Raw genomic sequence first — 27845 nt, 5'->3', positions numbered from 1 at the left:
TGCACTTGTCTGAATGTTATCGTCAACACTAATGAATTCAGACATTGTCTTTTCCGTCAGACCCAATGTTGCTAACTGTGCAAGTGGGATATCGTCGTCCGGATCATCCTCAGTGAGGTCTTGATCAGTTTGTGTCTCGCTCACAATAAATCCGGCATGTCTGTAGCAGTTTTGTATTGTGACCGCAGTCACACTTGACCATGCCTGTTCTAACAAATCGTTTGCGTCTAACTCTACGTTTCAGTTCATCTCAGATATGTTCAATTGGCGACATATCAGGAGAACATGAAGGCCAATCCATTACGTTAACGTTCTGTCCTTGTAGGTACTGACTTGTTAGACGCGCAGTATGTGGTCTTGCAGTGTCTTGTTGAAAGGTAAGGCCTGACCCATTACGGTTGATGAAAGGAATAAGCGCCGATGCTAGTACATCGTCCCTCTAACGCTGTTCCGTCAAATTGCCGTTGATGATGACAAGTGGCGTTTTTTGACCACCACAAATGCCGCCCCAAACTATCACGCTTCCTCCACCAAAACGGTCCGTCTCTTCAACACAAACGTCAGCAAAGCGTTCTCCTATTCTTCGAAACACTCTGGTTCTCCCATCAGCCTGACGCAACCGGATACGTGTCTCATCGCTGAATATCACCATATTCCAGTCCACACGCCTCCACCGTTGATGACGTTGGGCCCATGCCAGACGTGCTCTTCGATGTCTCTGCGTTAACACTGGGCCACGGTACGGTCGTCTCGGACGGATACCAAACATACGAAGCCTCCTGTGTATGGTATCTGCGCTAGCCTGCCTGCCTGGTAGTGTTGCAGCCGTGACGGTGGCTGGTTGGAATCGGTTTCTCAGTGACGTCACCCTGATGGAATTGTCGTCAGCCAGCGTCGTCACACGTGGGCGACCTGAGCGTGGTCTATCAGAGGTACTGCCAGTCTGATGGAAGCGTCTACGTAATGATTTTATTGTAGCTTTAGTACAACCAAACAATCTGGCTATATCTTCAGCACGTCTGTTGCATTGCATCATCGCAATTGCGCGCTAGCGCTGGATTTGATTCGGTCGTGCCATGTAACCAAAAATATTTCTGTACTTTTATGCTGTTTTTTTATTCATTCAATCATCAGTGTTTCCAATGACAATACATTTTTACAAAGAAAATCGTTAATTACATGCGCTCGTGAATTTCGTGCAAAAAGGCTATTTTGGGACTACTGACTTCACGGTTGATCGATTTTTAAAATTTTTAACACGTGAAGTTCTTTAAGTGTAATATGGTATGAAGAAAACGCGCCTAATTTATAAATATAAGTTTTTTATTGAAAGATACCCTAGTTATACATCTGGATAGTTTCTTTTGCTGTTCAGTATATTTGAAAATACATCACCGCATAGGTTTTGGCGTTTTATATAAAATGGGCAAAAAGAAAATACCTTTTAAATAAAATGAACGCCCCGAAACTAATCGTCATGACAACGGCAACGTCACAACTATTTCTGATTAGGCTAAAAGGTGAATGTCATTTGCATAAAAAGTGTGCTTTGACCTTTTCAATAATTGTACATCGGGTGAATATCAACTTTTGCTGTTAATTATGTATTTCTGACTAGGCTAAAAGGTGAAATTTCGACGTCATTTGCATAAAAAGTGTGCTTTGACCTTTTCAATAATTGTACATCGGGTGAAGATCAACTTTTGCTGTTAATTATGTATGTTATCAAGGACGCAATTTGTTTTTGAAAATCCCGCACATATCAGGTACACCTTCTTCACCTTAAAAGCACTATTAACTAGAGCTATCACTAAAGGTGATAAATGTACCCCCCCCCCCCCCCCCCCGCATTCACTGACACAGTACATTGCAATTTGACGCACACAAGATTGCATAATTATGTTGACTGTATGTATATAGACTGTATCTATACAGTTTAGTGACAAAAAACAAAGTCCCATAACTATGCATATTTATCTAAAAGAACATAACATGCACCATGCACAACTAGGGTTGGCACTGATTACTTGTGTGAAGTTTCATTAAATTGTGTGCAAGGGTTCGGAAGATTAGGCGCACACAAGACTGCATATGCAGACTGTATATACATTGTATGTTAACAAGAAACAAAGTCCCATAACTCTGCATTTTTTTGTCGATGAAAGAACCAAAAAAGCCAAAAAACAAGGTCCCATAACTATGCATATTTATCTAAAAGAACATAACATGCACCATGCACAACTACTGTTGTTACTGATCACTTGTGTGAAGTTTCATTAAAGTCTGTCATGGGGATGAGGAGAGATGGTGCGCACAAGATTGTGTCTACGGACAGACAGACGGACGGACAGACAGACAGACAGACAGACAACCTGAAACCAGTATACCCCCCTCCCCCCACTTACAACTTTGTTGTCATGGGGTACAATAACGCTTGAACTAGTGAAGATTATTATTTCAAATGATCAGAACTGGAAGATAAAAGGATGTTCTTAATGTATGTTTTGTTATTTCAATTTTTTGATCTTTTGTCACTAATACACTTATACAGGTTTTCTCATGGAACGGCCCATATATATTTTGTAAATCTATGATGGAACATTAATGAAAAGTATGTGTAGGAAAAAATGATGTTCTATAAAGGAAAGTAAATAAGACCAGAGGTTGTCGAGGTCTTTTTTTAATAATCAAAGAAAGATTTGATGGCAATTTCGGAAACTCCAAGATGACGACCAATATGGTGGCACATAACTGCTGGTGATTCAGTTTTCGAACAATTTTTAATTCTAGAACTTGATCTAGATAATTTGTCTTTGACGTATATGTACATGTAATTATTCGGATATAATATTCTGGAGTAGATTTATACGTGAAAACAAACTATACATTAGAATTGCTACTTGCATCCGTTACCGTATGTTGGAACAGTCTTGGAACATCCTATATTGTGTAATTTAAGTCATTTACACTGTTCATGCTGTTCTGGTAAAGTTATCCATGAATGTAACACCACGCTATTTTCATTTAAAATTTCTCTACAAATTGTCATCTGGGTGTAAATATGATATAAATAGTTGGATATTGGCGTTAGTGTGTCAGTATGTCACATTAAGATACGACATGACACAGGATATGCCACGCGACAATGTTATGTGACACCAGATATGTCACGCGATAATGCAACGTGACACACGATAATTCGAGGAGACACGATACGTCACATGCCAATGCAACGTGACTCACGATATGCTGAACGACAATACGACGTGACACACGAAATGCCACACGACAATGCGATGTGACACACGATATGCCATACGACAATATTATGTGACACACGATATGTCACGTGACAATGCAACGTGACACACTTTCACACGACAATGCCACACGACAATGCGACGTGACACACGATATGCCACACGACAAGCGACACGATACACGACAGTGCAACGCGACACTTGATATTTACAGCGACATTTCATGCTACAGGCGCGATACACGACTGTGCAACAACGTGACGTTCCCGCGTACAAATTTAGTATGTCACGTTGCAATATCGACTATTGAAACGAGTGTCGCGTTGCATTGTCATGTACCGTGTCAAGTGTCGTATTAAGCTTAACATGGCTCAAACCGGATTCCGTAAAATGAGGTTGTGAAACCCAATGAAATAAATGATATTTCATCTATAAATCTTTTTGAGACATTACAGTGTTATAATCAGCTGGTAATACTGATGTTTTCTCTATACTTTTTACGATAGGATTTTACTATGGAAACTATTTAAAAATCCGAAAATCTCCAACTCCTGGCTCCAAGCATTTCCCCTTAATTTCAAAGAGCAAGCCAGCAGCCTAAAACAAAATGGCGGTTCGTTGATAAAAGTAACAAATCAAAAGCTGGCTTACGAAAACCATAATATTAATGCCCCTTAATGCTACGGCCATCTCATATGAACAAAAAGAGCTCACTGACACACAAGTGCAACTAGAATAGTGCATCAATAGCCTCTCCCATATTGCAGAAATGAGCTTAACAGTTAGGGAATCTTTAGGTAACTAAACCAGTTTAGGATTTAGTAGCTTGCGCATTTCAACAAACAGACACTATTAGGATCTCTGCACTGAAAATATTTCAGGGACTTGATACATGTATATATTCATTTTACGCAAAAAGAGAAATACTAAACATTCCATGGAATTATCACCTTTTTATCTTGATTTTGATTTGATTAATGCTGATTCATTTTGGTCCACTATGAAACAAGTCATTTAAACTTTAAAAAATTACTGCCGACATCTTATTCCTTCGCCGTGAGTGTATGAAAGAGGGTAACCAGTTTTCTTTCAATGCTGAGCACCAAACAACGGGAATTTCTGGTATATCAGTTAAGTTGGTCTGCAGTTCTCAGTTCGCGTTTCGAATTGCGAACTGCAAACTGGTCTGCAGTTCGCAGTTCGCGATTCGAATTGCGAACTGTAAACTGGTCTGCACTTTACGATTCAAATTTCAACGTGCAGTCTGATCAACACTGTCCTGCGCATTGCAGACAAGAATGCATTTCACAGTTGGTCTGCAGTTCCGGTTTCGAATTGCGAACTGCAAACTGGTCTGCAGTTCCCGACTGAATAAAGTTATGATCTAAACATTTGCTTTGTGTTACACTTTTAGTATATTATACAAGAATTTTTCTCTGAAATATTATTTTCTTTAAATATATTCTTTTAGTTTTTTAGTAACTTTATGTATAAATTTGGAATTATAATATATATACAGTGGTAAAACTAAAAAAAAAGTGAATATATTTAATTTTTCACGAACAGTAATTCATAGTTTGCTTAAGTTTTTCGTTTTCATATTGAATTGGTCATAGGGACTACATTTATCCTGTCTATATCTTTAAAACAGGGCGTGAGGACATAATAATAATATCTGTCATGTGTTTACGAATCGGATAGAAATATCCGTCCCGAGGGCACCTGCGCATTGGGCGGTAATGAGGCTTGCCGAATTACCGCCCATGCGCAGGTGGCCGAGGGACGCATATTTCTTTCCGATTCGTAAACACATGACTGATATTTTTTCTTGCATATCGTATACATGTTAGCATTTTATTCTGGCAGATTATTTTTCTTGAATACCGTATTTTACAAGTAACAGGTAGAAATTCTTACGTAGCACTCTTTCTTGTTGTTGAGAATAAACACAAAGCGCGGGAAATTAACGTCCGTAAGCAGAAGTGACGTCGTGATGTTTTGCGTTACGCACAATAACAAAGTTCCATTTTAGTTTTAGCGTAACGTTATGTTCTTACGGTAAACTAACGTATCATGGTCAGCTTTTAACGAGAATTTGCAAGAATTCTCTCCCTTCATTGCTGACTGTATGAAAGCAATTCTCTTCAAACTGGATTGCCTCCCTTACATTAACTAAAGTCGTGTCATTCATGACCTAAGTCAATAATTCTTTGTTATGGATTTTGCATTGATCTAATATTTTGCTTTAAGTAACCGTAATACACGGAAAATAAGGTCGTATGTTACTCCATAGACAGCAACAAAATATGTAGCCAGTTTTTGATATAAATCATGTTTTATAGATTCATATAGAAGTTTTATTCATGTAAAGATATAAAACGTTTCTCTAAGAAAAAATTCGTGTTGTCATGAAACAGAAAATGAAAACATTTAAATAAATTTCTTTTCTTTTAAACTTTTTGAAATGATATCCCGCCAAACATTAAAATCTGTGAATTATTTCATAAACGAGCTTTCCCACAAACACATGTATACATAATAGTTTTCCTCGAGAAAAACGAAACTTTTGTGATGATACATGTATTCCCATTTTGACTGATTTTTTCTTGTCCATATAACGGTACTTTTGTTTAACTTTCATGCCTAGATGTTTACTCTTTAAAACATGATAAAATAAAGTAATAAACTAAGCAATACTGTATTTGACAGGCAATGGGGAAGAAAAACCCGAGTAATTTGACAAATTAAAAAAAAATACATGTTACTAAAACACGCACACACATGTTTTGTTAACTGGTCGTGATCCAAGGTTTTCCATAGAAATCAAAGACAGAAAGAATCTATTGTATTATGAATCAAGTTTCTGATTTTTTTCTGATCAGCATAGGTGTATGTGTATCATAGAGATCCTAACTCATTTTGTTAAACAATTAGCTCTGACTCATCCTGTCTCCTTATTTATAGTGGCTAAGTTACTTGATATACATAAATCAACTTTGCCATTCAGATATGTGTATGTACATACTATACAATTTATCATGAAATCAAATTGATCGTGAAACTAAAGTCTTTAGCTGTAAAGGTGGCTGTTTTTCATTTCATGCTTTCCACGAACAAAACCGTGACAAAAAATGTAGGTCGTACTAAAGAGATAATCCTGCCGTGCGTGCAAACTCATGAAAAGCGTGCCAATTTTTTTAAGCTTGAATTTCATTTCTAAAATAGGCATGATATTGCGCGTCTGTTAATTTCACCCTTCAGTTCTTTGTACATCAAAGAAACTATGCTGTGTCTTTTGTTTAAAGCCCTGCTCTCGTTCTACCTTTTAACCTTGAATTGTCACTGAAAAAGCATGAAAACCCTGACTATGAACAGTGACACTTGTTAAAATAAAGTCTATTTTATATAAAATTCCATATGAAATATTTGTGGTTTTGCGTGCTAAAGTGTGGCACGTGGCCGTTAACTGTTACCTATTTTAATCATGGGTTGCATACACACAAAAGAATTTGAATAGCCGGGAAGCAGGGCTTTAAATAAATGTACACATCCTCTTCCCCCTCTTACCAGCTTTTAGTGGGCGCCTAACTTGCAAATTACACTATTGCATTTTTTGTTGGATTTACCGACACACGATAGGTCACATGGCGATTTTCCGGCTTTAATGGTGGAGGAAGACCCCAGGTACCCCTCCTTGCATTATTTCATCACAAGCAGGCACCTGGGTAGAACCACCGACCTTCCGTAATGGCTTCCACACATGAAGAATTCAACGCCCCGAGTGAGGGTTCCGAGTGAGGCTCGAACCCACATCGATGAGGGGCAACAGATTTGAAGTCAGCGAGCTTAACCACTCGGCCACTATTTAATCAAAAAATATTTTTGAAGTAGTTTTTGTCCTGTCGTCGAATATTTCAATATTTGAAAGATATTTAGCTTTCAGTCTGAACCTATGTAATTTATGTTGATTCGTATTGTTCTCATAAACAGTTTGGGGAAATATCAAAGCTCTGTTCTATTCTGTTCTTTGTATTTGACTAATTAGACAATTATGAACGTTATTATTTCAAAAGACAGTATGAGCCGCGCCATGGCAAAACCAACATAGTGGGTTTGCGACCAGCATGGATCCAGACCAGCCTGCGCATCCGCGCAGTCTGGTCATGAACCATGCTGTTCGCTTTCAAAGCCTATTGCAATTAGAGAAACTGATAGCGAACAGCATGGATTCTGACCAGACTGCGTGGATGCGTGCTCACTTGATTTAATGTAAAGTAATAATTACGTATTTGCACATTTAGCTGATAACAACGGTCGATACTGTTTTATACAATGTATTGTGTAACTCTATATATTTAGAAAAAGTGTACAGCATCCATCACTATATGCATGACAGTTCATTCAGGTATGTCATTGTTACTGGCAGTATGCAGTTACAATATACATTCCTTACTTTGAATCGGCCATTTTGATGCTAATGTCTTCAACGTTTACAAAAATAAGTAGATCTCTGTTTTGGTAATTTTTCGTTCAGGTATACATGTACACAGAAACATTTGAAATGCCGGGTCAAAAGATACCTTTTATGCAAATTAAGCTACAACGATGCGTAAATAAAGATGATAAGAACTACTCACAAAAGTGAGGTTAACTCCGTCCAAGACTAAAGTTTGGTTCATAATTTAATCCACAAATATCACACTATGTATTTTTATATTAATTTAAATGAATGCTGCGCACACTTCATACTATCCATATAATGCGCAATTTGGCCTATTTGGTTTCTATACAGTCAAAGATTATTTTCCAACGATAAAAACTCTAGAGCACGCGACAAAAAAATTCTAAGCCAATCAGCGATCTCTACAAACAGATCAATTGCAGTAAACTTGGCACTGTCAATCAAGTTTGTCTAATTTACATATCAATAAATCATGGTTTTAAGCGCGAATAATCTTGTGAAATTGTTATCATTATTTAATTTCATTTTCAAGGGCGACCTTGAGCGTTTGTTTACCGGATAGAATTGAGTATAGCCGGATCACGCAGCTCGGTACGCTCTATATGGGTCTACTTGATTTGCATTCGCCGCTGGCGTATCGGGGTAAGCCGGTCACATGACCGGCGTACACCCTATATGATGAGTGAATCGAGCAATCCGGTTAAACAAAAAATGGCGGCTACTGCTGTGACAGCTGTTTGTAATTACAGATTACGTACATTCTTATCTTTTTTAAAGTATTTAAAGTTATGTTACTCAACTTTTTTTTTAATTTATAATAATAATCACTAACTTACTTCAAAATTTCCTTATGAGGAGTTTTCAGCCATATTTGTCTACACCTCGCCGCATCTCACCGCATTCTGTGAACCGGCGCAATCGGCGTTCTCCGGCGGCGCAAACGAGAGAAATAAAGTGGCTGCGCCGGTTCCGGAAGTTGAAATCGGCGTAAAACGGTGTATGCCGCTTTGTAAAACAAGCCCACCAATGTAATACCGGAGCTGGAAGTGAAGTTTTACGGTCTTGTTACGGCGCTTGTTTGCATTACCAACGGATGTAATGTTTTTCATTCAAATTATGTACTATTTGTTCATAAATCTATAAAATGTTTGTTTCTCTACGATTTTTCTTTGACATTGAAGTCGTACCTTCTCATTCTCGCATTGTTCGCGGTCCTCCTAATTAGAAGGTGGTGTGACATACAGACCCGAAAACGCCGCCAGATTCTTTAGTACATTTAATAACTTTTCCGCAGCTGTAATATAATTAAAAAAAAAACGAGATGACCTCTGCGCGTTGCCCCTAACTATCGACCAAACCATAGAGTCAAGACGACTTTCGTTTAGAAGTCTGGAATGTCTACTTGTATTTTCTTTACTTCCTGAAGTGAGCTAAATGTCGAGTGATGTCATTTTCCGTGATGTCAAAAACATACATATGCCTGGAGAGGTTGCACAAAAATGTGAGGCTATCCTAAGAATATTTTGTTGTCCTCTGATTATTATATGCCATGTATCAACGATGACTATGTTAGAATAGTTATTTATACATAATATTGTTCATGTATTTGCAGTGTACACACTGAGTGTTTTAAATAAAAACGTCTTAATATCAATCTTATACACAGCAGCAAACAAAGAAAATGAATAAGATTACAATATCTTCATAGTAACAATTAATACATTCAAGTTTGGGTTATAAATTTATAATATTCCACACGACATCAGAATACTCCAGAAGAGACGGTATAAAACACAAAATTTTAAAATAGATACTGTAGTTTCAAGAGACTTGCGGTCAAGAATAAATTTTAAAGTTCTCATTTATTGAGATTCGTTTCCACGCCTTTTCTCTGATACTAGTGACAGAAATACCGTCGTTTGAAAATACAACTCTAAGATGCTAGTGAGGCATTACCTTATTAATTGGTACACCAGGCATGTAGGATTCTGCATTTCTTTTTAAGTACTATTTTATTATAGTAGTTAATTAATTTACGCATTACGCAGTCATTCACTTACAGTCCGAGAGTCATTTTATACATTTTACACACATGCAAAGAAAAAAACAAACACCCTAAAAATACTGATCACAGAAAAAAACTGTTATCGTCTCAGTGCCTTCCAAATGTGAACGGTCTTTTTTATGCCATGCAAATGTCAGGAAATAGATTCTGAAAACATTCTGTATAGTTGGGCATTTTATATCATAGCTTGTTACATCAATATATTAATATTGACTGACACTAATAAATCTTCGGGTGTTTTCGTTTGTTTACGTAATATACATATTCTTAAAATGAGCCGCGCCATGGGAACTCCAACATAGCGGTTTTGCGACCAGTATGGATCTAAAACAGGCTGCGCATCCGCGCAGTCTGCAAGGTCAGAATCTATGCAGTTCGCTGTCAAAGCATTTTGCAATTAGAAAAACCGTAACCGAACAGCATGGATCCTGACCAGACTGCGCGGATGCAAATCCACCATGTTGGTTTTCTCATGGCGTGGCTCAAATATATTTTTTTCTAATAAAATCTATTAAGTAAGCCAGTGACACGGTGGTGAAGTAGAAAATTTTCTGATTTTCACACACGTTTTTTACACGTGATCTAAGTTACTTCAAACCATTTTTCAAAATTATATAAAATGTAATTTCATCGATATTAATTTTATATTTACATTATTTCATAAAACATATTTAACGAATTTGAAATGTTTTGTCTTGTAGAATTTATTTACTGGAAACGCTGGTAACCAGAGACTTGTCTGGGTTTTTTTTTTCTTTTTTTTTCCTTTTTATTTTTTAAAGAAATATCGGGATTAGGCAATTACCAATCCCTCGGCAGATGTTATAACAGGAAAAACATGCGTTATACCTTTATTATAACCTCAACGACAAAATGAAAGCATTTGTTATTATTTTTGCTGTCGTACTCAACTGCTGTGAAATACTGAAGACTGAACACACACTATATCATAAAAATGAAATAAAAAATAACAGTAGTTATAATAAGACAAACATTCATTGGACCATGATAGGTTAAGAAACGTCACCCTAAGATAAAATGGCAAAATGGGTGTATCTTGTTGCAAAGTACTTCTTTAGCAAGTAATAGCGCCATCTGGACCCAAGGAAATAGACACGTGATGACATTCGGCAATTATTGTCGTTTGAATCCGTATTCTGCGAATGCTATTTCGGCATCATTCGGCTGTTTACGTAGTTTACGCAAACAACCATCAGCAGAATGCCGAAATCTCTTACGGAAAATACGTAACATTACGGAAATTACCGAGTGTCAGTATGGACTATTGAATTTGCCAGCAAATTTTAACATTCGTCACGTACAAGAAAATGCCCTACTCTTGATATTGGATACCCTTCAGTAAGTTTGTATTGTCAAATGGATTTCCGGAACAATCAAACGCAATGCGGATAATCACGTGACCTTGAGAGTTCCTTCAAAAGACACATTTCTTTGATCAATTTTAGTGTTCAGTTCATCCTGATTCATTTAAATATAGAAAAACATCAGAACTCAAACGTAATATGCCTTTCCTTGTGCTTCCTTTTGTCATGAATCCCTCTCGTTTTTTCCCTGAATGTCGAAAGTGGTTTGTTTGTTGTACTGCAAGAAGATTCCTTAAAAGAATTCGCTGTATATATCAGCTGTTTTCAAAGAACAGACTTAGAAATGTTTAAGCAAACCGTTTCCTCCGTAGAATTAAAACACATCCGCATGTTAATATCTGATGAAAGATATTTTATAAAAAAAAAAGGAACTGATGTAGACAATTCTTTGAAACATAAAACGAACTTTTTAACGAATATTTTGATCATATTCTTTAAAAGCGACATGTTTTTTAAGTTCACGTTTTTAATTTCTACAAGCAATCGGTTAATATATCATTTCTTTTTTCAGAGCATTTGGGGTTTGCAGTGTTTAAAATTGATCGAAATCTGCTACAATATACTTACTCTTCATTATTACACAGACATCCTAGTAACTAAGGTGAATTTAGAAATTAAAATGAGTTTCACACAATGCTGTTAGATACTCTTTACTCCAATGTTTCCTGAAATGGTCAAGAAGCGTGGATCTTAATTGCTGCAGAATGTTCGTCAAATCTGGATGGGTTTTTGAAGTCGAAGGCAATTGTGTTATACGGAAGCGACATAAGTATCTGGCCGCAGAGGAGAGGTGACAGCGTCAATGGGTCCACGTCTTAAACGCTTAATGACACCTGAGTAAGCTGTCTGTACTTACTCTGAGCATAGTTCCGCTCTCAGTGACGACCGTCTAAATTGTTTCCATTGTAATGAGGTAGCATCCTAGAACTTTATTCAGCGCTAATTTTATGAGACTTATTGGTTGCTCCTACCGTCTTCCATGCAGTACTGGGGCTCGTTTGGGAATGGAATTTTATTTTGTACCTTTACTGCTTAATATTTCTCTGACTTGACTAGAAAATAATTTTAAAACTCTCTGTCATAGAGATCTACAACTAAACATTTTAGCACTTTTTGACATCATAACCTTTGGAACTGATCTTCGGCTAACACCTAAACATTAAAGGTGTGACTCAGTGCCTACGATGTTCGTTCCCATGGCAACTTTTATTTGGTTCAAAAAGTGCTAAAACGTTTACTTGTTAATCGCAAAGTTTCAGGATTATGCGGTGGTTAAATTTTGTTGCTATTTGCGATTCCAAGCAGGTGCCCGTCACGCGCAGACTGTGTCACTGTGTTGAAACTGTCCTAAGTCAAAAGATAAGACTATTCCTGTGTATGAGAGATACGCTTAATTTCTAAATACTGTCTATAAATAATGGCTTAAAAGTGTCATAGTTTTCGTCTGTTGTAGAGATGTATAGCCGATTGAACCAAAGAGCTCGAACTTTATCCGCGCATTCGATGACGTTCATGATTTATTCAAAATTTTAATTAAAGCTAATATTTATATATTACTGTGGGTTTCTAATGCTTTTCTGTTTGTTTGTGGGGATGTGGCGCAGTTTTAGAGCTATATAGAATTGTTTTGTGTCTGAATAACAACTTTAATATATTATATACATTTTGACTGACATAGAAGATTTTAACCCCCTATTTCTTGTAAGGATAACACGTGTTATCTGCAGAATTCTGAGAGATAAGTTAGTGCCCCAGCCCAGTAGGGCGAGGGTACAGTAACTACCAATAAATGTATCCCGAAATTCAAACTCGCGAAATTTTAACCCAGCCGAAATATGTGCTTTTACAGCAGTGTATAAAATGTGAATTCTTTACTTTATAACTTGAACATCTAGAAGCCAATAGATTTGTGTAAATAATCAAATATATTACTGCAATGCAAATGGAAGTATATCTACTCAGAGTCGAAGGGGACTAACTGTTTTCCCATAGACTTACATTGTAATGTTTTGGGTTATAGCCCTTTCCTAACATTTAAACTTTTGATGCCACTTACCCACGGTGAAAGAACTATTCAAGACCTAAAAAAAAACAGCCAGAAATATACGGCATGTTGACCATCATTTTTGTCTACGTTTTTCACCCGCAAGTCAGTAACCCCCAGTCCGGCAGGTAATTTTTGTTTACATTTCATGAAAATACAAATTCACTAAAACAAGCAAAATTTCAAACAAAATACACCTTCAAATATTTTTTCCTCCATTAATCATGGCTTAGAACTTCCAATTAAAAAAAAAACAGTTTTCAAACATATTCAACAGATATTTCACTAATGAGAGATCACTTTACATCTTAGTTACTTTCCGTAATATTGAAGTCATTTTCAACATTCAAAATGTTAGATCATGGTATCAGAATAGGCAATTTGCAGTTTTCATGTTAAAATTTTATTCCGTTACTTTGTAACAGCTTATTTTCTATGGAGGACTTAAGGTATAGTGAAATCGAAAGTAGACTGATATCCAAGAATGATATAATATATTTATGTAAATAATCCTTATTTCAAATCTCATTAAGATTTTGGTTAGAAAAATTTGATTTTTCTAGAGGTCGATCTACTGTGTTATTTATACAGTTACTAAGTGTCGTCGACGACAGTTAGTCAAATTCCGTTAATATATAAAAAGTATACTTATTATAACCTTTATCAGTGCGTCAGGATCGGAAGTTATATGATTTGACCACCTTAATCAAAAATAACTTTTTTCTTTACCAAATTCAATCGAACTATGGAATGCACCTTTAAATATTTGTCTCGGAATACCATATACTTTTTCAACCAATCAAAGGCCCTGTTAGTTATTTCCCTTTGACCAGGAGCATGCATGAAGTCCACCGGATTTATCTTCTTACGAAAAGATCAAAGATTTTTATATGTGATAACTTGATTCCTTGAATGTTTTCAGACAAAATGGCTAGGAGTTATTGGATACTTTTGTTGATAATTATTAACTCTTTAATATTGAAAACACATTGATATTTGCTATAGTCTTAACAGACTGAAGTATTGCTCAAGCATTATGGCGAATCAGTTGATAAAAATGAAAGCATCTATCTATCTATCTAATCTAATCTAATCTAATCTAATCTAATTCTAATCTAATCTAAATCTAAATATTAATCTTAATCTAATCTAATCTAATCTAATTTAATCTAATCTATCAAGATACTGCGACACTCCTCTTTGCGAGTATTATGTGCAGCTTCGCGCCTGTACTAGAAGTTTAAAGTAGATTGGATTGGAGGATAAAAGTAATACACGGTGTGTATTGCAGTATAAATACAGTTGATAGTGTTAAAAACAAGAATGATTTACAGATAAAAGCAGTTTAAAAAACAGGTCTATCATGCTAAGCATTGTGTACTAGTTTAGTCACACCCTGCTTAAACTGATTCAGGGTGGGGGCTTGCACAAGTTGTACTGTAAGGGAATTCCAAAGCACTATGGTGGCTAGAAAGAAAGAGTACTTATAGTAATTACAGGGAGTGAGGATATAAGGAGTTGGGATGCATATGTCTTGTTAGACGGGATGGGGGCTGACATTTGTGGAGTGGCACAGCAACCAAACCATTCACTATCTTGTAGAACATAAGGAGGCGTGAATCACTATCTTTAAAGGTACGCCATCTCAGCTGACATAGCACGTTTGTGACACTGCTGTAAGGGGAGTAGTCATGATTAACCCATCGCGCTGCCCTCCGCTGAATCATTTCGATCTGGTTGATGTTTTGTTGGGTGTAAGGGTTCCAAACACAGCTAGCATATTCTAGCTGTGGCCTGACTAGGGCTTTATAAGCTACTTCTCGAACTTTTGGGTTCTTGCATGGGATACTTCGCTTGATGAAGTTTAGTGTTCGGGTAGCTTTGGACGTGACTAAATTGATGTGTTTATTCCAATTTAGATATATGAGGATATAGTGACCCCAAGGTACTTTGCATCAGGAACTATTTCCAAGACTTGGCCATGGAGTGTGTACTTTGATTTAAAAGTGTTTTTTTACCTTGTTATGTTCATAAGAGTGCACCCATGGGTTGAACTCCATGTCCCACTTACTTTCCCATAGCTGTAACCTATTTAAGTCTTGCTGGAGGATGTTTTCTTGGGCAGAACTATTTACAGTTAATTGACAGAAGTGTCATCGGCGAATAAACGAACCTGTGAAATCAGATTTTCAGGCAGGTCATTAATGTAGAGTAAGAATAAAAGGGGGCCTAGGACGGAGCACTGTGGGACTCCGGACGTTACTGGAACTTCTTCTGATGTTTCACCATTCACAAGGACAGACTGGCGCCTGCCAATCAAGAAAGACTTGACCCATTGCAACGTGGTGCCTTGAACGCCATGTTGATGAAGTTTGTACAGAAGTTTCAGATGGTTAACCTTATCAAATGCTTTCTCATGTCAGCTCATCAATGGTATTGTGAACAAGGCAGACAGCAATATCCCCTGCCACTGTATTAGATAGTGGAAGGGTGGGCGGTACTAGGTGGAAGTATTGATGTTGTTAAGTATATTTTTACTTTATGTACGACGAAATCAATGAATTTGTTCCAAGCGGTATTCTGAGAGATTGCAGAAATAAGTTTAATATAAAAAGAATCGTGCGTATACATCACAGCCAAGTCATAATATTTACATTTTCCCTGTTCTTTTCCATTGAAAATTATGACATTAATTTCAAATGAACAGCAAAAGGAAAGGCGCAAAAGTTATTATTGCTGCTTAGTGATAACACCGTTTTGAGGAAATCCGCATAGTCCGGGAGAACATTCCTTATATGAGCCGCGCCATGAGAAAACCAACAGTGCGTTTGCGGTCAGCATGGATCCAAACCAGCATGTGCATCGAAGCAATCTAGTCATGATCCATGCTGATCGCTTTCAAAGCCTATTGCAATTAGAGAAACTTGTTAGGAAACTTGGATGCGCAGGCTGGTCATGATCCGTATTGTTCGCTTTCAAAGCCTATTGCAATTAGAGAAACTGTTAGGAAACTTGGATGCTCAGGCTGGTCATGATCCATGCTGTTCGCTTTCAAAGCCTATTGCAATTAGAGAAACTGTTAGGAAACTTGGATGCGCAGTCTGGTCATGATCCATGCTGTTCGCTTTCAAAGCCTATTGCAATTAGAATAACTGTTAGGAAACTTGGAAGCACAGTCTGGTCTGGATCCATGCTGTTCGCTTTCAAAGCCTATTGCAATTATAGAAACTGTTAGGAAACTTGGATGCGCAGTCTGGTCTGGATCCATGCTGTTCGCTTTCAAAGCCCATTGCAATTAGAGAAACTGTTAGGAAACTTGGATGCGCAGTCTGGTCTGGATCAAGACCAGACTGGTCGCTTTCAAAGCCTATTGCAATTAGAGAAACTGTTAAGAAACTTGGATGCGCAGGCTGGTCTGGATCAAGACCAGACTGTTCGCTTTCAAAGCCTATTGCAATTAGAGAAACTGTTAGGAAACTTGGATGCGCAGGCTGGTCTGGATCCATGCTGGTCGCAAACGCACAGTGTTGGTTTTCACATAGAACGGCTCAATTTGACGTTGTTGTTGTTCTGTCTGGCGAACACAATGGCCGGGAAACTAATGGTAATGTTAAATGCCTCAAAATATTTATAATATTTTTTCTTGTTTACAAATGAAAAGAAATATAATGTAAACATAAACAAGGAGCTGCGTTCAATAAACGCTTGATGCCCTTCAAGGGGTTTAAGTTATATGGAGCGGACACAATTGTTACGGGCGGACAGCGACTATTCCTATTACCCCCCACCACTCGTGGCAGTGGATACAATTACAAAGTTACAAATTCTAAAAAGCCTTTCAAATTTATAAACAAATTTTATTTCTATATTGTTGGTACATTGAAAATAACCAACGTATTCAAGTCGATGGCTTTGCAGACTTTCTAACAAAATGTTTGTGAACTGACCAATCAATCTGTGCAGACCTGAAAGACAAGAAAGTGTAATTATTTTCCAGCATGTATACAAAAGAAGTGGGCAATGATGGCTCTATATCGCTCACCTGAGTTTATTTGCTTGTGGGGGTAAAAGTTGGGTAAGACATTAGGGAATTATGTGACATGACAATTTATTTTATGCTAACTGATGGAAATACTGTGTTTTATCAGTGAGATACAATCCATATCACTCACTGCATATCACTCGCAGTACATGCCGATCTACTTGTACATTGTGTATGAATTTTAAATTATTTGCTTTAAACAGAATGAAAATTGTAGTCGCACTTTGTTCTTTATAGTATATTTCTCGATTCAAATTATTTTACTTAATGAAAATTCCGTAACGTTATGCAGCGAAAAAATAAAATAAAATGGAACTGTATGTCGTGTGCATCTTTCCAACATCACAACACGTGTGACGCAATGTCTGTTTACGGGCGTCTGTTTCCCACGCCGAGATTAAAATCTGACGCAAAATGCACATCTCAACATATTTAGGCATCAAATAAAAAGAAAATCTGTTTTTTTTTTTTTTTTTTTTTTTTGTGAATATGGAATATATCTCACCTCGAGAAAATTCATTTTTGAATTTTTCTCACTTCTCTGTGAGTTATATTCAATATTCACTCAAAACAAACAAATATCCTCTATATCAAACCTGAAGATTTTTTAGAAGTTTCCAATACATAAATAAGGGGTAAAATAACCACATCTAGCTGCAATGCTTTTTGATGAAACAGAGTAATTTGTACAGTCTTCTTAAAGGGTCACCCAAGAATCATTTGTTATTTTAAAATTGAACCTGCTGTTCTGACAAGAATGTTTTACGTTTCCAATATAAACTATAGGGAACAAGAGTGGCAGACTGACTGTCACAAAATATACCCATCATAAAATTTGGCCTAATTCAAGGGCCATAAGGGTGATTTGGCTGATTATCGATCTTGACCAAGGTTTTTTGCCCACAAACATTTTCTGCAAGTTTGGTGAAGTTCGGACGAAAATTGATCGACTTAGCAGATAAGGCTAAATTTGTAGATTTTGAGTAATTCGATGGCCATAATCCAAGAGTGCCTAGGGCAATTTGGCTGGTTATCGAACTTGGCTGAGATATTATACTGACAAACATTATCTGCAAGTCTGATGAAGATAAGATGAAAACTGTTTGACTTAGAGGGTGGACAGGCTAAAACTGCATATGTTGAGTAATTCAAGGGCCATAACTCAAGAGCGCCTGGAGCAATTTTGCTGGTTATCGAACTTTTAATTATTATGCCCACAAACATTGTCACCAAGTTTGGTGAGGATTGGATGAAAACTGCTTGACCTAGAGAGCAGACATGCTTTTGGACAACGAGCGCCCACTGCCACAAGTGTTCACATAATACGCCCTGCTCTTTCAGAGACGGGCGTATAAAAATAGCTACACCTTCTGGCAGCCATTTTGTTTTTGACAAATCAAAATAATTTAAACAATCTTTGTACAGTGTTACACAAGGTCCATATTCCTTAAAATTATTTTCAATTCATACTAGAAGATTTTTTTAAGTTTCCACCACACATATATTCATCAACTCCACCAAAAGGTATCAGAAGAGATGTTGTTTAAAGAAAGTATAGACGGACGGATCGGACAGTGATCGATCACAATTGCTCACACCGTATACTGGTAGAAATTAAAGACTAAACCAAATATTGCTGAGCAACTTAACTTTGTAAATCCCAATAAAGACTTGTGAAACATTTGTAGTGCGTATCAGTTCACTACACTGAACAATTTTGTGAAGTTTTAATATATTCTCATTAGTTGTTAATGGGTAAAATAAAAAAAAACACTTCACTTAATCACGATGCTGATGACGATGCCAAAAATGGGTGATATGTTCTTCAAATAGCTTAGAATTATCCAATCTTTAACATCTAGAATATGCACAACTACAACACAGGCTTACTACTATAAAAGTTCATTCATATCCTAGCTGACTTGGTCAAATTTTATTAAAGCGACATTATGCACATCTTACTGTACACAGTGTGTTTTTAGTGAATGTTTTATAACAGCAATTTTCGGTTGCTGTGCATTTAGATGTGCTAAATTAATGACAATGCCACATTAATATTTGGAGCGGATTCTTTAGAAATAAAGAAATCAGACTAACAAAACAAGAAGGCCATAATGGTCCTATATCGCTAACCTGTTATCATTGCACTTAAGGACAAGAAGCTATTTATAAATACATAAAAAGGAAGTAATTAAAAATTTATTTTTAGAAAATTTCGAAGATTTTTCTATGTGCAATCAAGTAACCCCATGAGGTGGGGTCAATTTGACCCCGGAGGTCATGATTTGAATACATTTTGTAGAAGTCTACTGGGCAATGCTACAGGCCAAATATCTAAGATCTAGGCCTTTTGGTTTATTTTTAGAAAATGTTTGAAGATTTTCCTGTGTAAAATCAAGTGACTCCTGGGGCAGGGTCAATTTGGACCCCGGGGTTCATGATTTGAAATTTTTTTGTACAGGTTCACTAAGCAATGCTACATATGAAATATCTAAGCTCTAGGCCTTCTGGTTTATTTTTAGAAAAAAAATAAGATTTTTCTATGAACAATTAAGTAACACCATGGGGTGGGGTCAATCTTTGTAAAGATTTTTTTACAACTTGTTGACGCACGACGACGGACATCAAGCGGTCACAATAGCTCACCTTGTCACTTCGTGACAAGTGAGCTAATAATAGTTCTTTTTTTTCAAACTTCTACGCAATTTTATCCCTTACCTATAGATAGAGATTTCTGAAGTTGAAGGGAAGCAACTCCTGAGTGCAGTTTGAATACTCTTAAAAACTACTGCTCCTGTCAAAATAAGAAAAGTCATATTTGCAGTGTTATTATTTCGTACTGGTAACAGAAAGAGTTTGGTATATTGGGTTAAAAGCTATAATTTTCTACACCTATTTTACACAAACATCTATTTCAACTGGATTTTAACTTGAAAAAATGCATATAATTCCACTTTAAACACTGAACTTTAAAGGCTAACTCCTTAATGAACTAGAACTATCACTAACGCCGATAAATAGTCCCACACAAACCTTCTCAGTGAATGTACAGAGCACACTAAGTTAAACTATTCTTGATGTCTAAGTGTTTAACTGTTCCTGGTCATTGTGACCTTGACCTTTGACCTGCTAACCTCAACGTTGATCTTGACCTGTATTTTATGATGTTACATGCGTGTATAAAAATTTATGATCCTTTGCCTAAGCATTCTCAAGTTATCATCCAGAAACCATTTAACTGTTCCGAGTCATTTTGACATTGACCTTCGACTAACTGACCTTAAAATTGAATTTCCATGTATTTTATAATGCTACACCTGTGTACCAAACATTATTTAAATCTGTTAAACCTTTCATGAGTTACTGTCCGGAAACCATGAAAACCAACGGACTGACAGACTAACGGACAAGCTCATTCCTATATAACCCCCCACCCCACCCCACCCCTACAAACAACTTCGTTTTGTGGTGGTAAAATGATGTCATAACTGTGTAACACATGTCCCCTTAAAGTGCTTGGCAGAGTAATATATAAATTTCACAACAGTGTTATAACTCCAGAAAGAAGAGGACAGGAGTTGTTGACACGATGTTCTGATAAAGATACAAAATTTCAAAGTCCGAAGAAGGGCCGTACACCTGAAAAACAAGAGGACCATGATGGTTCAGAATCGCTCATCTGTCCCCACATGACCCAGTTTTCAAATGAGTATGACGTCATTGTTTCATTGTTCGGTCTAAATTTTGTAGAAAAGTAGTCAGAATTTGCAGCACACAGTAGAGCTACATAATTGCGATGAAATTTAAATGCATATTGGAGATTATTTTTAAACATACTTCATAAGTACAGTATCAAAAATGTAAAAATGTCAATTTGTTACAAAAAAATAAAATAAACAGGAAGTTAGTCATTACAGTTACGTCCCTTCTTGAAAACTAATATTCTTACGAATTTCTGTTCTCTGTCAGCTGGTAAAACTTGGCTTTAATAATTGTAGACGTTGACAAACATTTAAAACATTTAAACTTCCATTATCAAAGATATGACATGTAGGCTAAGTAGTACATGCAAGAACTTTGATAATAAAATTTCAACAAATTTTCTTAGATGTAATAGTTATAGTATGTGTGAGAGTGTGTTACCAGGATATATCAGAGCTAGGGGTACATCGAGGGTATTTTTCTCTGCACATATCGTCGAGGCCGGTAGGCCGAGTCAGATATGTGAAGAGAAAAATAACGAGATGTACCCCTAGCTCTGATATATCCTGGTAACACACGAGCACTACATATTATAACTGTTTTATCGCATAGTTTATCTACATCTACATCTACATGATACTTCCAACAATCATTAACGATTATGACTGGAAGGCGCTTGTCTGGGCAGTGTTAAAAATGAGAAAACTCATTAGGTGCAAAGAATAAAAATTACTGCAGATGTACAGTGACCAGCCGCTCAGCAAATATGTTGAGGCTGGGGCTGGACTGTACATATTGGGGAAGGCCATTCCATAGTCTGATTGTACGGGGGAAGAAGGAATTCATGTGGTATTGAGTACGGGACTGTGGAATTAGGTAGTTCAGGTTTCTGGTCGGAGTTAGATGGTTATGGTCGGCGCATACATGATTTGTTCGGATTTTGTAAAAATAGATGAGAGAAGATTGTATGCGCCGTTGTTCTAAAGTTTGCCAGTTTAGGGTGTTAATCATCTGGGTTACACTGCTTGTATAGTTATAGTCGTTAAAGATAAACCGTGCAGCTGATCTTTGCACTTTTTCGACTTTGTATGAGAGGGACTTTTGCCAGGGGTGCCAGATGGATGAGCAATACTCAAATTGTGGACGGACATAGGTGTTATAGGCTTTCTCTTTGACCTTTTTGTTTGTTGTCTGAACATTTCTTTTATCATTAAAATCTATATATCATTTTCATTTAAATTTGTTTATTATTACTTTTTACTATTTTGATTCCCTTTCTGCGCCTCGCTAACTGAAACACTAAAACTTCAGTTTTAGAAAATGTGTTCCCCAGATAAAAGTACCCAACAACTTTCTGCATTGGTTTTAAATCTTTGCATTTCATTGGCCAGACATATTGTAAAACTTGTTGTTTTGTTTGTAAAAAAAAAATCAAAGAAAAAGAAACATTTGAGAAATCTCAGAATTTCATATATTTCATGTATTTCTGAATTTGGCAATAACTATCAATTTTTTTTGAAATATTCTAGTTTATTTATTCTTTTACTTTATAAATGTAGGTGTTTGTGACAATTCTTTCTCTGTGAACTGTAAATTGGAGCTAAAATCATCTTTTCTTTGAAAGGAAAAAATTATACTCCCTTGATAGGACCTCAATAGAGAAAAAGTGTTCCGATATATATCGGAACAGTTTTACTGTGCTGATATATATCGGAACACTTTTTTTCTTATGAAACTCCATAGAGATTTCCGTGTTGATATATATCGCAACAGTTTTGTAGTAATAATGTGTGTTACTATGTATAACATGCTGCAAAGATCAAAGGAAAATTGCCGCACTATGCGATAAGTAAATTTGGTATTTAATTTTGGGGTCAAGTTATGAAGAAAATTAGCAATTGAAAAAATGTATTGGCACTGAAATGGTATCCTTAGTTTACGGGTATTTTCCCATACGACTACACCTTTTTAGCTCACCTGAGCACAATGTGCTCGGGTTAAGCTATTGTGATCATTCACCGGCCGGCGTCCGTACGTCCGTACGAAAGTCCGTCCGTCCGCCCACACTTTCCTTTAAACAACATCACCTCCTAAACAATCAGGCTAATTTTGATGAAACCATACAGGGATGATCCTTTGAGGTTTTCTTTAAAAAGTGTTCAAAAAATTGAATTTCGTACAGAACTCTGGTTGCCATGGCAACCGAAAGGTAAAACTTTAAAAATCTTCTTGTCCAAAACTGCAAGGCCTAGGGCTTTGATATTTGTTATGTGGCATCATGTAGCGGGTCTCTACCAAGCTTTTTCAAATTATTCCTCTAGGGTCAAATATGGCCCCGCCCCGGGGGTCGCATGGTTTATCTAGCTTACATTTACATCTACGGAGATACTCCCAACAATCAATTCCTGATCATAACTGGGAGGTCTTTGAAAATCTTCTTTTTTATAACCATAAGACCTAGGGCTTTGATATTTAGTATGTAGCATCATCTTGTGGACCTCTACAATGGTCAAATATGACCCAGCCCTGGGGTCATATGGTTTATATAGACTGATACAGAGAAAAACTTTGAAAATCTTCTTGCCCAAAACCATAAGGCCTAGGACTTTGATATTTATTATGTAGCAGTCATATAGTGGGACTGTACCAAGATTGTTCAAATGATCCCCTTGGTATGAAATATGGCCCGCGCCGGGGGTCACATGGTTTATATAGACTTGTATAGGAAAGAAACTTTAAAAATCTTTTTGTCTGAAACCACAAGACCTAGGCTTTTGATATCTGGTATGTAGCATTGCCTTGTGATCCTCTACCAAGATTGTTCAAATTATTCTCCCGGGGTGAAAAGAGGCACTGCCACGGGGTTCCCTAGTTTTACATAGACATTATATAGGAAAAATCTTTAAAAAAAACCCCGCAAGGCCTGTGTTTTTGATATTTGGTATGTTGCATTGCCTAGTGGACTACTACCAAAATTGTTCAAATTATGCCCCTGAGGTGAAAGAGGCCCTGCCCTTGGGTCCCAAATTTTACAATGACTTGTATAGGAAAAAACTTTGAAAATCTTCTTGTCTGAAAGTTCAAGGTCTATGCCTTTGATATTTTGTATGAATCATTGCCTAGTTGATCTCTAACAAGTTTGTTCGAATTATGTCCCTGGAGTGAAAAGAGGCCCAGCCCCAGGGGTCACTTGATATATGAGTTAATTAGGAAAAAATACTTCAAAAATTATCAGATCATATTTCCTAGACTGTTTAATTATAATTACCTGATGACCCCAAAGTGATAAGGGTCACCCGACTGTGACCGTGACATACTGACCTACTTTCTTGTTTTTTTAAGATAAGCCTTGAAATTTGGTTGAGATGTATAGTTGTGCACACCGATCTGAAAACTGACTTTCAGTGACCATGAATGTGACCTACTGACCTACTTTCTTGTTTTTTTTAAGATACAACCTTGAAATTTGGATGACATGTACAGTTTTGCACACTTATCTTAGAACTGACTTTCAGTGACCATGAATATGACCTACTGACCTACTTTCTTGTTTTTGAAGCCTTAGCAAAGAAATTTGATCAAGCAAGCAACTTTACTCATGTGAGCGATATAGGGCCATCATGGCCCTCTTGTTTATATAAATCTGTTATATTTCTGTGAACTCTATTTTTTTAGAATACTATTCTTATGTGTTTATAAGTAAAATTATATCCTCAGCTTCGCAATCTTTCTTCGTTCCTGACATTGAACACTGTTAATCGGAACTGACTAGCAAATTTGTAAGAAATAAAAGCAAAAAAAGGGACTGAAAACGACGTGCTTAAAAATAGATATATCATTTAAGTAATAGTTAGTTTACTGTAGGCGAAGCATTTTCATTCAAGTTCGTTACAGTTCCGTAGATGGCAGCTCGTGGTATACTTTCTATGAATAAAATCTTAATAATTCTAATTGAAAGAAGAAAAAGAGAAGAATATGTAGGCCTAATTTATGCCAATGTACAAGCGAGGTCGCGTTCGGCGATTAAAATGGGTTAACTAGTATATTTTTCCGTTCATGACCATGGATCATATAGTATACATAGGGGTAGGGTATAAAATATACGGTGGCATTTTCTCTCTTGTCTGGTGCCAATGTCCCAGATTTTGTGCAGGATCCAGACTTTTTGTTTTTGGCGTTAAAGCTGCACGTTTTTTTCCATGCTGATCTCGCGGGTACAAACAGAGATGTACATGCCTTCATTTCTTTCATTGTTTTAGCTCAGATATGATCGCCCTGTGTTCGTCTGTTCGTCCATCATTGGTCGTCATCATCAGTTGATTTTCATTCTAGAGCTCACAATTTTGGCACATCCAAATGGGTTTTCTTTAATTAATAAAATCCCAGTAGAACTGATACTGGATGACAATTGCTTACTTATAAATGTGTATTTTTATCACTTACTTGACGTCGCGGCAGTGAAATAAACACATTTCATAACTTTGACATCGTCGTCGTTTAAACTTAACAGTATAGGAGGCATTTGTCAAACTGACTTGCTTATAACAGTTGAAGAAAGTAAAATTCTTTATGTTTCTTCAAGAAAAGATAACATGTGATTAAAAGAATATTGTGGCTTTCCACATTAATTTTTATAAAACTCGTTGAAAAAGTTGATTAAAATTCTCGACAGAGCCCCGCATTTTATTATTTCATTTATCGCATAGTGCGGCAATTTTCCTTTGATCTTTGCAGCATGTTATACATAGTAACACACATTATTACTACAAAACTGTGCTGATATCTTACAAAACTGTTGCGATATATATCAACACGGAAATCTCTATGGAGTTTCATAAGAAAAAAAGTGTTCCGATATATATCAGCACAGTAAAACTGTTCCGATATATATCGGAACACTTTTTCTCTAATTGAGGTCCTATCAAGGGAGTATAATTTTTTCCTTTCAAAGAAAAGATGATTTTAGCTCCAGTTTACAGTTCACAGAGAAAGAATTGTCACAAACACCTACATTTATAAAGTAAAAGAATAAATAAACTAGAACATTTCAAAAACTTTATAGTTATTGCCAAATTCAGAAATACATGAAATATATGAAATTCTGAGATTTCTCAAATGTTTCTTTTTCTTTGATTTATTTACAAACAAAACAACAAGTTTTACAATATGTCTGGCCAATGAAATGCAAAGATTTAAAACCAATGCAGAAATTTGTTGGGTACTTTTATCTGGGGAACACATTTTCTAAAACAGAAGTTTTAGTGTTTCAGTCAGCATGGCGCAGAAAGGGAATCAAAATAGTAAAAATAATAATAAACAAATTTAAATGAAAATAATATATGAATTTTAATGATAAACTATGCGATAAAACAGTTATAATATGTAGTGCTCGTGTGTTACCAGGATATATCAGAGCTAGGGGTACATCTCGTTATTTTTCTCTTCACATATCTGTCTCGGCCTACCGGCCTCGACGATATGTGCAGAGAAAAATACCCTCGATGTACCCCTAGCTCTGATATATCCTGGTAACACACTCTCACACATACTATAACTATTACTTAACTCGTTTGATAAATTCAATATGAAAAAAAAAATCATGTAATATCCTTTATGCACAGAACGGGCAAATGGTAATGTGAGAGTTAACTTGGATCTATTCATGTATTGTCAACAAGTAAAATACCACAACACAATCTAGTTTTATTTCACCTTACTTCTGTATTCAATATGATAAATGAATAATAGTTATCCAATAAAGTTACATAAGGAAAATGCCTTATATCAGAACCATTCTAGAAAAAATCATAGGCTATATGTACAACTTCAGTTGAATTTTGCCGGATCATAGTAAAGCATGTTATGGTTCAATCATATAGGACATGAAATAATAGCAGTTTTGTTACAGTCTTGAAACCATTGTCATTTATAGTTGATTTGATCTTTCTTATAAAACGTTTGACAGACACTAGATATAACGTCTTAAAGATAATCAAAATATGCCACAGAAAACATGCCTTATCAGAATATGCAAAATGAAAGAAGAGTAGTAAGACAAGACTCCCTAAGCACATTGACAAAAACTTTATATGTACTTTAAACATGTTGAAATATGAAAGAAAAGTTCTCTAGAACAACTAAAATATGCAGTTACGTACAATTTCAATATTTTAAGCAAAATAAGTCTTTTCTAATTTTCATTTTCAGTTTTTTATCAATCAAAACTATCTTATTCAAATAAAAGCATCTTAAATATTATTCGTATAGGAAACCTTCATTTTGTAACAATTTACTATTGAAAATGTAAAACAATCTAAAAAAAATATCAACAAAAACTAAAAATAAACTGTATATATAAATAATATAAGATCTTTCGTATAAAAAAAAAATAATAATAGATAAAGATCAGAATAGCTGATGCGATAAACAAACCACTTACTTTGATTGGTTGTTCTTGTAGCGCATGACTAAGTTAAATTGCATTGATATGGAACGCCTTCGTAAGCAAACCGATTCACAGTCGTATTTATATAATGGCATTTTTATATTATGTTCATTCAATAACCGGATACATATGCGTTTAATTGTTTATATTTCTGTTCGATTATCGCATACAAATTTAATGATTATTTTCATGTTACGTTTGTTCGATGATAAAAACAAAAACGAATAAATTGACTATCGCACAGTAAATGTATGTCCAATAACCGCAGACATATTTGATACCTTACTGTACTTACTGTACCTATGCGTTCAATAGTCGAAGACATATTTGGTACAAACTTCTTAATATGTGTTCAATGCTGATTTTAGGCATGCAACTTTATGTGTTCGATAATCGACGACATATTTAATAAAAACTGCTACATGTGTTCCATAATCGAA

The 27845-nt window shown here is 36.1% G+C and overlaps 1 long non-coding RNA gene across 1 annotated transcript; it reads right to left on the bottom strand.

The window, feature by feature from the left end:
- Nucleotides 1-17052: 17052 nt before the first annotated feature.
- On the bottom strand, nucleotides 17053-20384 carry LOC128549452 (uncharacterized). The gene is made up of 2 exons (XR_008367661.1): nucleotides 19977-20384; nucleotides 17053-17181 (listed from the first exon to the last, which is right to left on the bottom strand). It is a non-coding gene; the product is annotated as an uncharacterized LOC128549452 (long non-coding RNA).
- Between the last annotated feature and the right edge of the window lie 7461 nt (nucleotides 20385-27845).

This window comes from Mercenaria mercenaria, chromosome 16 (assembly GCF_021730395.1).
Source record: "Mercenaria mercenaria strain notata chromosome 16, MADL_Memer_1, whole genome shotgun sequence".
Classification (NCBI taxonomy): Eukaryota; Metazoa; Mollusca; class Bivalvia; order Venerida; family Veneridae; genus Mercenaria; species Mercenaria mercenaria.
The sequence above is the reverse complement of the archived record's forward strand: the minus strand, read 5'-3'. Positions and strand labels throughout refer to the sequence as shown.